General features: G+C 46.2%; 1 long non-coding RNA gene across 2 annotated transcripts; it reads right to left on the bottom strand.

The window, feature by feature from the left end:
- Positions 1-416: 416 nt before the first annotated feature.
- LOC106974387 (uncharacterized) lies at positions 417-12,449 on the bottom strand. Of its 2 annotated transcripts, XR_008299501.1 has the most exons (6): positions 11,101-12,449; positions 9,497-9,675; positions 8,432-8,499; positions 5,677-5,812; positions 1,347-1,443; positions 417-586 (listed from the first exon to the last, which is right to left on the bottom strand). It is a non-coding gene; the product is annotated as an uncharacterized LOC106974387 (long non-coding RNA). The 2 variants fall into 2 exon arrangements; XR_003422598.2 differs by lacking the exon at positions 8,432-8,499 and having other exon boundaries at positions 11,101-12,448.
- Positions 12,450-13,983: the final 1,534 nt, after the last annotated feature.

The following is a 13,983-nucleotide window of genomic DNA, read 5'->3' as shown; positions in this document are numbered from 1 at the left end:
TAAGTACATGAAAAGATGAGCTACATCATTGGCCATGAGGGGGCTGCCAATTAAACGTGCAGTGAGATAACACCACACATTCTCCAGAATGGCAAATTAAATCGCCGTCAAAAAAGTTAGATTTTTAAAAATTAAAACAATTAAACACACTGAGTATTGGCAAGAACAAAGCAATCGGAAGTCCCATACGCTGCTGGTGGGTATGCAAAATGGTATGGTCACTGGGGAAAACCGTGCTGACAGTTTCTTAAAAGAGTAAAGGTACACATACCATGTGACCCAGACGTTCCCCTTCTGGGCATTTGCCCAAGAGAAATGAAGGCAGATGTCCACACACTGACATACACAAACATTCACAGCAGCTTCATTTACAATTGCCCCAAACTGTAAACCACCTATATTAGTCTAATCCACCTGCCACAACAAAATACTGCACGGCTTTAACAACAGAAATTCATTTTCTCACAGTTCTGGAGGCTGGAAAGTCCAAGATCAAGGTTCCGATAGAGTTTGGGTTCTGGCGAGGGCTCTCTTCCTAGCTTATGGATGGCCACTTTGTCCTCATATGGCTTTTCCTCTGAGGGCGCTTGGAGAGAGAGAGAGAGCGCGAAAGCAAGCAAGCTTTCTGGTATTTCTTCTTCTAAGGACACTAATCCCATCCAATCAGGGCCCCACCCTTATGACTTCATTTTACCTTGATTACTTCCTAAAGGATCTATTTCCAAATACAGTCACACTGAGGGTTAGGGCCTCAACATATTAATCGGGAGAAGGGGGAGATGCATGTCAGTACATAGCACAACCCAAATATCTATCAACAGAAGAATGGATAAAGTAGTGATGGTATATCCATACAATGGTATACTATTCAGCAATTCAAAGAAATAAACTTTTAAAAAAATGTTTATTTATTTTTGAGAGAGAGAGAGAGAGCACACAAGTGGGGCAGGGGCAGAGAGAGGGGGACAGAGGATCCAAAGCAGGCTGTGCGCTGACAGCAGCAAGCCCGATGTGGGGCTCGAACTCGCAAACTGCAAGATCGTGACCCGAGCATAAGTCCGACACTCAACCAACTGAGCCACCCCGGTGCCCTCAAAGGAATAAACTATTGATGTCCTCAACACTACAGATAAAATTTAAGATCATCATGTAGAGTGAGAGAAGCCAGACCAAAAGAGAGGATATATACAAGGTGATCCCATTTGTATAAAACCTTAGAAATGCAAAGTTATCAAAGTAACAGAAAGCAGATTAGTGATGATCTGGGGAGGAGGAAAGGCGAGAGGAACAGGAGGGAGGGATTACAAAGTGGCACAAGAGCATTTAGGGAGTTGTATGTTCATTACCCTGATAGTACTGATGAGTTCATAGATAATGGTTTCAGTATCATCTTGTCTGCTTGAAATCTGTGTGGCTAACCATTTCGGCCATACCTCATCGAAGCTGCAAAACAATTTACATTTCATAAGCCCTCACTTGGGCAGATTTAATTCATTTGTAGCCATGCTGACCCCTCTTACATATCCTGTAGAGAGCTATTTCTGGCTCTCCTTTCACTCTCTGGCCGCCTTGTCTGAGCCAGGATTTTCTTGTGCTCCACCAAATAGTAAGAGGTCTGTTTATAAAGACAAACAACGATCAAGGGGAGCAAAGTATTTTCTTCTAAAGCATATTTTGAAATCTGAAAAGAAAATTACTAAATACATGTACGTCTACGTGATGATTGATAGTCTGCAATTTCACTGATCATTTCAGCATGTATTTGTGATAATGTCTCAGGAGCTTGGGTATCATCCAAGGGCTACAGCTAAGTCCCCAAGCTCCCGAGCTCCAATGTGAGTGTTTCTTGCTACCATCCCCCCATAGGCAGCAGGGGCTGGTAGATGCTGGCCAGGTCCTACAAGTGACAATAAGAGCCAGAATGTGTGCGTGGACTGGTAAAAGTGAAGCCCAGCCGTCTCTCGTTGTGAAAAGCATGGTCACAATACTTTGCAGCTCCTGCCATCAGGAGGTGGAGTCTTTTCCCTGCTCCTTGACTTTGGGTGGGTCTTGTGACCTGCTTTAACTGATGGGATATGGCAAAAGTGACATTGCACAAGTTCCAGAACGCAGGCCTAAGAGGTCTTGCAGCTCCCTGGTGGCCCTCCTGGCATACCCCTGCAGCCATGTAAGCTTGCATTAGACTACTGAATGACATCAGCTGGACAGGAGCAGCTGACAGCTTGCATCAAGGCTCCAGTCCCATAAGTGAGGTCATCTTAGATCATCCTGCTTCAGTCAACCTACCAGAAGATTGCAAGCTCGTGAGTGACCCCAGGGGAGACTGGGTCAGCCTGGCCCCAGCTGCAGAATCATGAGCAAATAGATGGCTGTCGTAAGTGGTTACGTTTTCGGGTGGCTTTGCTATACAGTAATAAGATACCTGTAATGCTCACCTAAGGGCCAGCCCCGTGTGAAATCTAAGGCAGTTCTCACGCCCCTAAGAACGACTGTGTCGTGTTTTTACTGTCTTGTGTCATAACAGCGGGCAAGTCACCTACCATCTGCACCCCAATTGTTTTGCTCTTCAAACAGGAACATCATTATGTATTACAGAGGGTTGAGAAAATTATTCTTGCAGGACATTTCTATATGTAGTTGTTAGAGAGTAAAAAGTTTAGCTACATATTTAGAAAGTGGGGTCTATTTTGATAGCTTTGGCTAATACGATTTCTCGGTTGAGTCTGTCCTTAAATAGTCTTGATGTTAGGCTGTTCTGGTTTGTTTGTTTGTTTGTTTGTTTGTTTTTACTAGCAGACAGTTTCAGACTACTGATTACTACCTCTTCCTCCTCGTCTACCCCCGCTCCCCTTCTCCCCATGCCATGTCCTTCTTTGTCATCTTTGGGGCAGGAGACCTGGGATGGATGTTGCCTTTTATCCTTCTCATTTAGGACAGACTGTGTCTTATTTCTCCTTCTTAATCCTAGCACAGTGCCCTTCATGTAATGGGTGTTCAATATATGTTGAATGAAAACACTATTAAACTGCCAGTGCTTGGGTAGAAAGGCCCAAGGAAGGTAAAAACTTTATTATTTCATTATAGAGGGAAGCTGCCTTTTAAAAGAGGCACCTGCTGGGGCACTTGGGTGGCTCAGTCGGTTAAGCATCTGACTTCGTTACACTCAGGTCATGATCTCACGGTTCGTGGGCTCGAGCCCTGTGTCAGACTCTGTGCTGACAGCTCAGAGCCTGGAGCCTGCTTCATATTCTGTCTCCGTCTCTCTGTGCCTCTTCTCCACTCATGCTCTGTCTTTCTTTCTCTCTCAAAAATAAATAAACACTAAAAAAAAGTAAACAAATAAAAATAAAAGAGGCACCTGCTAAAGGGCGCCTGTGTGGCTCAGTTAGTTAAGCATCTGACTCTTGATCTTGGATCAGGTCATGATCTCACGGTTGTGAGTTTGAGCCCTCGGCACAGAGCCTGCTTAGGATTCTCTCCCCCTCTCTGCCCCTCCCCTACTTGCTCCTTCTTTTAAAAATAAATAAAAAACAAAAATAAAAGAGGCACCTGCTGAAATCCAGGTCTAGGATGGGTACAACAAAGGACCTTGGGGCAGACCCTGTTTTGCAAGAATAGTCTGAGTTGGCTTTTTGGCTTCCTAAGACGAAGTCAGTGGTGACCCATTGTCCTCGAGGAAGGAAGCAAATAGAGTGAGCTTCCCAGCTAGGGCTTGGTCTAATCTCTTGTATGTGGATGACTATTGGGGAAAAGTTGGAGAAATATGCATTAGAGGCCAGGGACCCTACTTGAATGAAAGACTACATTTCTTTGGGGTTTAGTATTAGTCAACACTTCTGATTCCTCAGATGGTTCCAGCTAAGGTCAACAGGCAGGAAGGGATACCAACGCTCCCCAAAGGGCAACTTAAGTCAATAGTGAGGGGAATTTGGAATGGTAATTTGGGCTCAACACCAGCACTGAGATTGTAATGTTGGAAAGGCTGGTGGTGGGCAGAATGTGTGTAAGCCTGGAAACCTTTCCTGAACCAGTCACCTGGCACTCTGAGCTTTGGAAACAATAACTGTGAGTACGTGTGAAACACACGGATGAAACTTCAGGAGGCTGGGCCCTTAGAGGTGTGGCAAGACCGTGACAACAGCCAGAGGTTAAAGCTCTGGCCTAGTGTACCAGTGCGAGAAGAGACAACCTCTTCCTCTATCCCTTATACTCTGACAACTATTTTCTCTCTGATGAAGAGTGTGGGGTGCAGAGCTCAAGTCTCCAGGTTCAAGCCCCAGTCCTACCAATATTACCTATAGGTAATCCTTACAAGGATTACGCAGAGGATGCATGTAACTTGCTTCGAACAATACTTGACACAGGGTGAAAGGTCAATAAATGTTGGTTATGTGCATTCACAGGTGGAGACAAGGATGGCACAGGGCTGTGCAAGATGTCCCTTTTCAATTGTGGTCACATAGGCAGCCATGGCAGGTTCTCTGGCTTTCCCTCCTGAGGCACTCGGAATGAGTGAGAACTGGTGCTTTGTCTTGAGACTATCCTAGCTTGTCCCATTGGATATCGTGTCCCAGGCGTGAGTCTGATACCGCATCTCTGGCAGCTGATCCTAAAGAACTAGGGGCACTTGAGGTGATCTGCAGCTATGTCCTAACTTCAAGGTGAGTGCAGAGAAGCCTGCGTAGGATTGAGGGCTATCACCAAAGGTAGCCCCAGTCTCACATGGCAAAACCGGACTCAAGCTGTCTGATAGGACATTCAAGAGAAATGTGACCTCGCTTTGTGAAGCTTAAATGGAGCGAAGTGGCTCATGTCGGTGACTTTTGAATTCCCATTCCCCACAGTGGGTCTCAAAGCGTGGTCCTGGATGAGCGGGATTGGCAGTAACCAGGTACCGGTTAGAAATGCAAAGCTTCAAGCCCCCTCCCAGACTTCCTGAATCGGAAACTCTGCGGTGGGGCCCAGCAAGGTCTGTTTTGAGAACCCCTTGGGGAGGTTCTGTTGCTTATGAAATAGTCGGGATGCTCTATCCCTGACCAACGGTCGTTTGCCCAGACCCTGCTTGACCTCTTGTCATGGGGAACTCACCACCTCTGAGCAGTCCCCCCAAACACCTCCTGGCCAAATCAAGCTTGTCGTTTTCTTTCCTTAGTTCTTTCTCTTTAAAAATTATTTATTTATTTATTTATTTTTGAGAGAGAGAGTGAATGAGCAGGGAAGGGGCAGAGAGAGAGGGGGACAGAGGATCTAAAGCAGGCTCTGCGCTGACAGCTGAGAGCCTGATGCGGGGCTAGAACTCATGAGCCATGAGGTCATGACCTGAGAGTAAGTCAGATGCTTAACCGACTGAGCCACCTAGGTGCCTCTGTCCTTGGTTCTAAGTCTACTGTGTAATTGAGTCACTTGGAGGAGTTAAAATACATACATACATACATACCAGGTAACTTACTTTGTTTACATTATACTTAATTAAGAGTTGGACGTGTTCAGATCGTGCTGTTTGGATTCTGTATCCTTAGTGACATAATTTGCATAATTTATAGGTCTCACATAGTAGTGGAGGCGAACACTTCAGGGTTTCTGTATCCAGATTCTTTGTCAATTATTTATTGCCCAATGAAACATTTATATAGAGAGATCAAGAAAATACTTATTCTTAAAGAAAAGGAATTGTACCATGGAAGGAGGCATCAAATAGTGAAAAGGATCTGTACCACTCTGTAAGACCTGAGTTCTTTCTTAGATCTGCTGTTGATTAGCACCATGTTATTGGAGCATGCCATTTACTTTCCCTGCTTCTGAGTTTCCCAGTCTATAAAATAAAGGAGTTGGGTTAATGGTCAATTAGGGATTCTATGAGTCTTACTTTGGGAGACAACTTTTGTGAGATAAGGAATGCATTTTCATGAGGGATCTATGTTGACTGAAGAGAATACAGAATGTCCATGAAGAACATTTATGACAGGGCACCTGGCTTGCTCAGTGGAAAGAGCATGCGACTCTTGATCTGGGGGTCGTGAATTCAAGCCTCACATTGGGTATGGAGATTATTAACTAAATAAACAAACTTAAAAAAAAAAAGAACATTTATGACGAAAAACACAGGCCTGTTTCTTCAGGCATCACTGGTAACCTGCTCTGGAATCTGGGTCCTGATCCTTATTCTTTGCTTTGGAAATGAGCACTAGGAGGCTTGGCAGAATGGAAAACAGGTGTGGAAGGAGCTAACAGGGGTTTTGGAGAAATGACAGACTTGCTTTCCTGAAATAAGCTTGAGCCTTCAGCCAAATGACATGTGTAGATTTCCATAAATAAAAAAAAAAAAACCTCATGGTAAATATAGATTCATTAAACAGTCTTAAAAATAGGATGTAGGCTTGGGCTGTAGCCTTGGGTATGGGATACAATGCAACGTTCCTCTCTCACCTTCCCTTTCCTTGTCTTTTCTTCACTCATCCATGAGCTTTTATCTTAAAAGGAAATGTGCCAAGACTCTGGTTATAAATAACTGATTGGCTAATTTAGTTCAAAAGATATGTTCTGAGTGAAGGATACTGGAGTGGCTAGAGCTTTAAAGGAACACACTGAACAATTGAGTTCAGGGAGTGAGCTTCCTGAGCTCAGCAAGGCACCTGGGGATCTTTTCTATGGAATACCACTGTGAATGACCCTCTGGATTTGTCCCAGCTCAAAATTCAGATTTCCCGGGAAGGGATTCTGATTGCCCAGCTTTGGTCCTATGTCTACCCTATGATCAAGGGACGGGTCCTGTGATTAACAACTGCACCAGAAGAGCATGGACAGGGGTGGGAAAGTCCCTCAAAAGTGTGTGTATGTGTGTGGTAGGAGTGGGGTCTAGTGGATGTTACCAGAAGGGGGAGGGGAGGGGCAGACAAACATCATAGTGTCCAAGGCTTCAAAACTCAGGGATATCTGCAAGTGACAGCAAGTTCAGGCAACACTACATGTTCCCAGGGCACAACTGGATAATTTCAGGAGCTCTGAGGGCTGGCTGACACCCAGTGGTAGTTTATATCATAGAGGATACAGCCAACTCTTTCTTCTTCCTCCTCTTCTCCTCCTCCTCTCCCTCCCCCTTCCTTCTCCTTCATTAAAGTTTATTTATTTTGAGAGAAAAAGAGAGAGAGAGAGAGAGAGACAGAGAGCAGGGGAGGGGCAGAGAGGGAACAAAAGAGAATCCAAAGCAGGCTCCACATTGTCAGCACAGAGCCTGATGTGGGGCTTGAACTCAACGAACTGTGAGATCATGACTTGAGCAGAAATCAGAAGTCAGACATTTAACCAACTGAGCCACCCAGGTGCCCCTCTTTCTTCTCATTATGAGGCTTGTTATAGTTGACATTCAATAATATTCATTAACTGACTGAATAAATGAATGATACAACTCTTACACAGGCTAAGGGGGGACTTCTATTCAACATTAGCTGAGTTGAATTCGTTTAGAAACTGCTTAATTATGTATCTTTCCATTGCAAGTGACTAAAGCCCAGTGACTAAAGCTGAAGAGTTATCTTCAGCAAAAGATGGTCCTTGCTGGGGTATCATTTCGGGCAGGCAGGGTCAGAGATGAACCTAGTCCTGAATATCAGGAAGCCTCCAGCCCTGTCTTCCCTCCTCTCTAAGCCTCTGCTCCACTCTTCCAGAAGTTTGGCATTCTTTAATTTTCAGTCTACCTTGCCAGTAAATAGCTCTCCATGCCTCCAGGATTTGTATCTTTTCCTCTCAAAGCCCAGGGTGACAGAAACGTTGTTACTTTCATTTCCATTCCAAACCCAGAATAGGGACTGACTCTACGTGGCCCAGATTGGGCCAGGGGTCTGCCCCTGACTCAATCAACCAAGATGGCCAATGATTCTTGGTGGAGGTGGGGGCGGGGGGGAGGGAGTACCATTACATGATGAATTTGGCTATGAGAGCAGTTCTTGGAAAGGAAGGGGGATGTGAGCAGACAACCCAACTGGTGTCTCGTACAGAAGCCAAATAGTGTAATATTTGCTTATTATTTCTAGAGCGCTTTAAGAATACTTGAAGAATACTTAATTCTTGGCCTAACTGTATGAGATAGGCATAATCAGGTAAGAGTATTTCTTTCATATCTACTTTTTTTGACTCTGCCATGGTATCTGTTTTTCAATTCTTGCCTTTCCCACTTGACTTTATATTTATTGAAGGCAGAGACCATATTCTCTTTATCTTTGCATCTATATCTGTAATGCCTAGCTCTGGGCTCCATACATGGTGGCATCTAATTGATGCTCACCCAGTTGAATGTCTATTTTTACAGATAAGAAAATTGAGGTGCAGAGTATTATAATGCAGATGAGCCCTCAAGAGCCCCCAGTTATGCTGTGGCTTACACTAGGTTGCCAACTGGGCAAGAGGGTCATGTAGCAGCTTAGAAAGATCATACCTTAAGGCAAAGGGCCAAGACTCTGACGTTAGAGGCCTCCAGAACAGCCTCAGCTCTCCAGAAAGGGTCTTTGTCAGAGGAGGTAGACAAACAAGAAAAGAAGGAAGGTTATTAAAACTATCATTTCCTTGGGACTTGACTCCGCTATTTGATTTTATTTTTAAAGTTTATTTCTTTATTTTGAAAGAGAGAGAAAGAACACGAGAGGGGCAGAGAGAGAGAGGGAGAGAGAGAGGGGGAGAGAGAGAGAATCCCAAGCAGGCTCCGCACTGTCTGCACAGAGCCCAGTGTGGGGCTTGATCTCATGAACTATGAGATCATGTTTTGAGTGGAAACCAAGAGTCGGTCGCTTACCTGACTGAGCCACCCAGGTGCCCCTTGACTCAGCTATCTTAGCTGTCTGACATTTGGACTTGAACTTGATGGGAGAAAAAGGAGAAAGAAGCTGAGGAGGACAGTGCCATGTTGGGAAGCTTTCTACTACATGACAGGAAGCAGTAAGGGATACCTACGAGGGTTTTATGGTCTCCGAACTGGGTTGGATCTTCCTGTTAGGCCAATTATCCAACTGACCTGGGCAAGTCACTTCACCCCTTTGTGTCCATCGTCCCACCTCTTTATAGATGGGAGATAGTTATATAAGCGCTATTATCTCTCTCCCTTCAAGGAAGACATATAAGAACTGTGACCACAAAGATGAAGAGGCCAAGTCCTTTCTCTCAAAGGCCTGATGATCCAGGATGGGGAGCAGATGGCAGTGCAAAGTGCTGGCGGCTCTGAGTGTGGGTCAGTCCTACGGGACCCAGAGAGGAAGCCACCTGTGTGTCTTTAGGATAGTCAGGAAAGTGTTCCCAGTGTGCAGAGCTTTGGAGCTAGGTCTTAAAGGAATTCTCTAGGCAGAGGAAGCGATGTCTACAGGAAGCAGTGGAATTATAACAGGTTAATTATGAGGTGATTGAATTACAAAAGGGCCTGAGGATGATATTAGTATTGTCAGATACTGTCAGGGCCTCATGTTCATGCTGCACAGGCCACACTTGGCAGTGTGGTTTCAGGGGCACCAACCACAAAGGCTCTTGGAAATCACAGGCTCTGGATTCCTTTTCCCCAGCTTGCTGGTAGCAGCCATTCATCTGTTAAGCTCTGTTTCTCCCGAGCTGGAAGAGATCTTGAGAAACAATCTGGTGTCGTCCTCTACACCAAGGTAGGTATGGATTGGCATCCCCGTTTTATGGAAGAGGAAGCTGTGGGCAAGAGAGGGCCAGTTGGTAACTAAGGATATAGAACCCAGGACAGTTTCTCCTAGAGTTCTTTTTTATTTTTTTTTATTTTTAGGGAGAGAGGGCAAGTGCAAAGGGCAAAGGGAGAAAGAGAGAGGATCTTAAGCAAGCTCCATGCGCAGCGCAGAGCCCGACGCAAGGCTCGATCCCACAACCCTGGGATCATGACCTGAGCTGAAATCAAGAGCTGGACACTCAACTGGCTGAGCCACCCAGGTGCCCCTCTCCTAGAGTTCTTGTTTTCCTCTATCAAGATGCTTCTTTTGGTTCCTCTTAAGTTTCAAATCCCCATTTCAGGTAATACTTGTGGAACTATTTATTTATACCTCAAGTTTCAAGTTCTTTTTTGGCAACAAGTTATAAAAAGGAGAGAAGCCGACAGGAGGGAGCAAACAGAATGGGGGCGCTGGAGACTTCACAGACAAAAAGAGAAACTTCCGTGGCTGTTAGTGGATTCAGCACCTGTGGCAATCCTACCCAGTGGAAAGGCTCCTTATCCAAACCACAGACCTTGGGACCTCTGAGAACCAGGACCACTATTGTCCTAGCTAATGATGGGAAGGAGCCCAGGGCTATAAGTTTAAGGGTTTCAAGATTTATTGGAATAAATTGATACTATTTTATTTTCCTCTTTCCTTCTCACCTACCCCTATTAGTGACTTAGCGTCATGGCTCTGAAGAGAGAAAGGGAGATATACTGAAGGGCCACACATCAGGCCCAGCTACAGCTCACGAGGTACCCGGATGGCTCAGCCTGTGCATGTTGAGCTGTGGGGCAGGGGGGAGGCAGGGAAGACAGGGGGTCACGGTTGCAGTAATTGGAGTAACAGGAGACAGGTGTGCTGACTGTGGGTTATTAATAGGCACTAAGACCTATATTTACAACCAGTGGCTTAAATTAGGAGCAGACCAGTCACACCTAGCCAAATCCACACCCTAAACCAAAGACACCTGAAGTGTGCAAAGTGCTCTTTGGGAACCTAGCTCGCCCAGTTTAGCAAGGAGGCTGCTTCAGGTAGGAGTAGCAAGATCTTCAGTGCTTGCTCAAGCTGTCTGTTGCAATTCTGCCCCTGGCGCACCTGCAGCCCAGCAGGGAGAGCACCATTCTCTTTAAAGGGAGGAAGGGAGGGAGCCGGGGAAGAGGGAAGGAAGAGGGGACGGAGGGGAGAGAGGGAGGAATGTAAGTAGGTTGGAAGGAAGGGAGGATGGAGAAAGGGAGAGGAAAAAAAGACACCAGGCTCCTCATGTCAAAACCAAAGCTCAGGCCAAGCCCTCAGAGGTTGTCTTTTGAGAAAGTGCAAGCGGGGGAGGGGCACACAGAGGGGGACAGAGGATCTGAAGCTGGCTTTGTGCTGACAGCAGAGAGCCCGATGCGGGGCTCAAACTCACCAACCGTGAGATCAAGTGGGACACCGACTGAACCACCCCGGTGTCCTCTTCAGAGGTTTTCTATTCTTCCACATCCAGCCTGCATATGAATGGGGAAATGGTTCCATTTCAGCATGAGAGAAAACTTCTACTCATAACATGCCAGAGGCCCAGAAGTGGAGCATGGGAACTTCCGTGTCAAGAGGCAAGAGGTAACTGCAGACGCCTAACCCTTAGGCAGGTGGCTGGGGGGCTGGAGAGAGGGCTGCAAGTGCCCCATCAGAAATGGTAACAGGGCATGGGATTAGGTCCACACTGGGTCAGAACTGGGAATTCTCTGAGGGAGAGGCTACGTTGCCTCTGAAGTGGAGGGGGGAGGTGGTCAGCCTGGCCCCAGCCTCTGTGTTTGGGAGGAAGAAAGAGAAGCAGCGATGAAGGCTGAGTGGGCTGCCCCAGGGGTCAACGTTGGGCACCTCCCATCTGCCTCCCCACCCCAGTCCCTTCTGAGTCCTAAAAGGGAGTCTCTCCAGTGCAGTGAATTTTGCACGGAGATAAACTGCTCCTGATGGAAGGCTTCCTGTGGGTAAACCTGGGCAGATCTTGGGTTCTGCTCCAACTGCTACCGCTCCTGTTACTTAATGGTTGTGGGGCCCACTTTTTATACAAAGGGGTTATTGAAAGTACGCAGGGTATGGTTTTTTGGCGAAGATGAAGCGGAAAATGCCCAAGAAGTGCTTGGCACAGGCCTGACAGGCTGATGGGCCTGAGAAGGTGAGTTCATTTTGCCATCACTCCCCTGCATCCCCCGTGTGTCCTTTCACAAGGACAAAGCTGGTGGACACCAGGAGATGTGGTGGGAAAGTTTGGTTTGTGTAACACAGAACCAACAATCTTGGAGGAATCAATTCAGAGTGGGGAAAAAGCCTGGGAATCGAAGGGGGTCCAGTGCTTCTGCTCCTTACTACCGCATTATCACATTGAATAGCCTCTCTGAGCCTCTTGAGCCTTGGCTAAAAAGACTTTCCAACTGACAGGAAGTTTTTGAGGGCCCAAAGAGGTAATGTAATCATTTCCGCCTTAATTGAGGGATCATTGTGTTCCAGGCATTGTTTTTAGTGCTACCCATGTATCACCTCACTTAATCCTTGAAACCACCTTAGGCCTCGGATGTTTGCATGTATCTGAAATCATAAAACTGTACACATTGAGGGGCACCTGGGTGGCTCAGTTGGTGGAGCGTCCGACTTTGGCTCAGGTCATGATCTCACGGTTTGTGAGTTCGAGCCCCCCGTTGGGCTCTGTGCTCTCAGTTCAGAGCCTGGAGCCTGCTTCGGATTCTGTGTCTCCCTCTGTCTCTGTTCCTCCCCCGCTCATGCTTTGTCTCTCTCTGCCTCTCAAAAAATGAATAAACATTAAAAAATCTTTTTAAACTGTACACATTGAATGTGTATAGTTCTTTTTGTATTGATTATACCTCAGCGAAGCTCTTAAGAAAACACTTTAAGGGGGCACCTGGGTGGCTCGGTTGGTTAAGTATCCGACCCTATATCTTGGCTCAGGTTATGATCTCACAGTTTGTGGAATCGAGCCCCACGTCAGGCTCTGTGCTCACAGTGCAAAGCCTGCTTCAGATTCTTTCTCTCCCTCTCTCTGCCCCTCCTCCCCTCAAAATAAATAAACTTAAAAAAAAAAAACACTTTAGGAAATAGGTATGATTTTTTTATCCCCATTTTGCAGTTGAAGAAAGAGGCTTAACAGAGAATTTAAGTAAATTGTCCCAGACCACACAGCGAGTCATAGCAGAAGTGGGATTCAGACAGAGCACAAGTGGGGGAAGGGCAGAGAGAGAGACAAAATCCGAAGCAGGCTCCAGGCTCTGAGCTGTCAGCATAGAGCCTGACGCAGGGCTCGAACTCACGAACCATGAGCTCATGACCGATGCTCACCGACTGAGCCACCCAGGTGCCTCCATAGAAGTGTCTTTGGAACTGCAAACCACTGTTTGAAGGTCAGTTGTTATTACAATCAGTGGCACATCTGGTCTTTGTATACTAAGTGAGGGCATGTGGATCAGCTCCTAAACTGCCTCCTACTCAAGAAACGTTCAGTCACTCTGCCACCCTTGCCCTTGTCTCCAAGAGAGGAGACGACGCAAAATAAGGAATGTCAGTCCTCCCATGTACAGAGCTATTGTGGGCGTGTCAAGGGCAGGTAACACAATAGCAAAGAAACAGACCACACAGCTGCAAGCAACCGCACCTGACCGGTGCACAACGAAATCCAAGGAAGCAAAGGAAGGGAAGTCCTGACACTGGGATCTCCTCTACCTTTAGTAAAACAGGAAGCACAGGATAGCTTTCCTCATGTTTCACAGGCCTGGCGGGGCCACCCTCTGGGGCTCCTGCTGACCTCACGCAGGCTTCATCCCTTAACCCAGGAAACACTCAACCATCCTCCTAAAGACCTAACAGGTGTCAGGAGACTCATGTCTCATGTCTGTGAGCAAAAGGTTAACAGCCGTCAACTACGCAAAGCAGAGCCATTTTAAGAAGTTTCTTTGGGTAGAGATCTGGAAAGCCCAATGCTAAAATAGGAAGTATTGTATAATTTGGGCCTGGAGGTTTTCTAGTCATTATGGTACCCTTATTTTGTTTTGTTTTATTATTCTATTCTATTCTATTCTATTCTAATTTTATTTTATTTTATTTAGAGGGCATGCAAGGGAGAGGGGCAGAAATACAGGGAGAGAGAATCTCAAGCAGGCTCCATTCTCAGTGCAGAGCCCTGACATAGGGCTCGATCCCAAGACCCTGAGATCATGACATGAGTCAAAATCAAGAGTTAGACATTTAACCGACTGAGCCACCCAGGCACCCGTTTTTTGTTTTGTTTTTTCCCTAGTCA

Source organism: Acinonyx jubatus, chromosome B3 (assembly GCF_027475565.1).
Source record: "Acinonyx jubatus isolate Ajub_Pintada_27869175 chromosome B3, VMU_Ajub_asm_v1.0, whole genome shotgun sequence".
Taxonomy (NCBI): domain Eukaryota; kingdom Metazoa; phylum Chordata; class Mammalia; order Carnivora; family Felidae; genus Acinonyx; species Acinonyx jubatus.
This window is presented reverse-complemented; position numbering and strand designations above follow the sequence as displayed.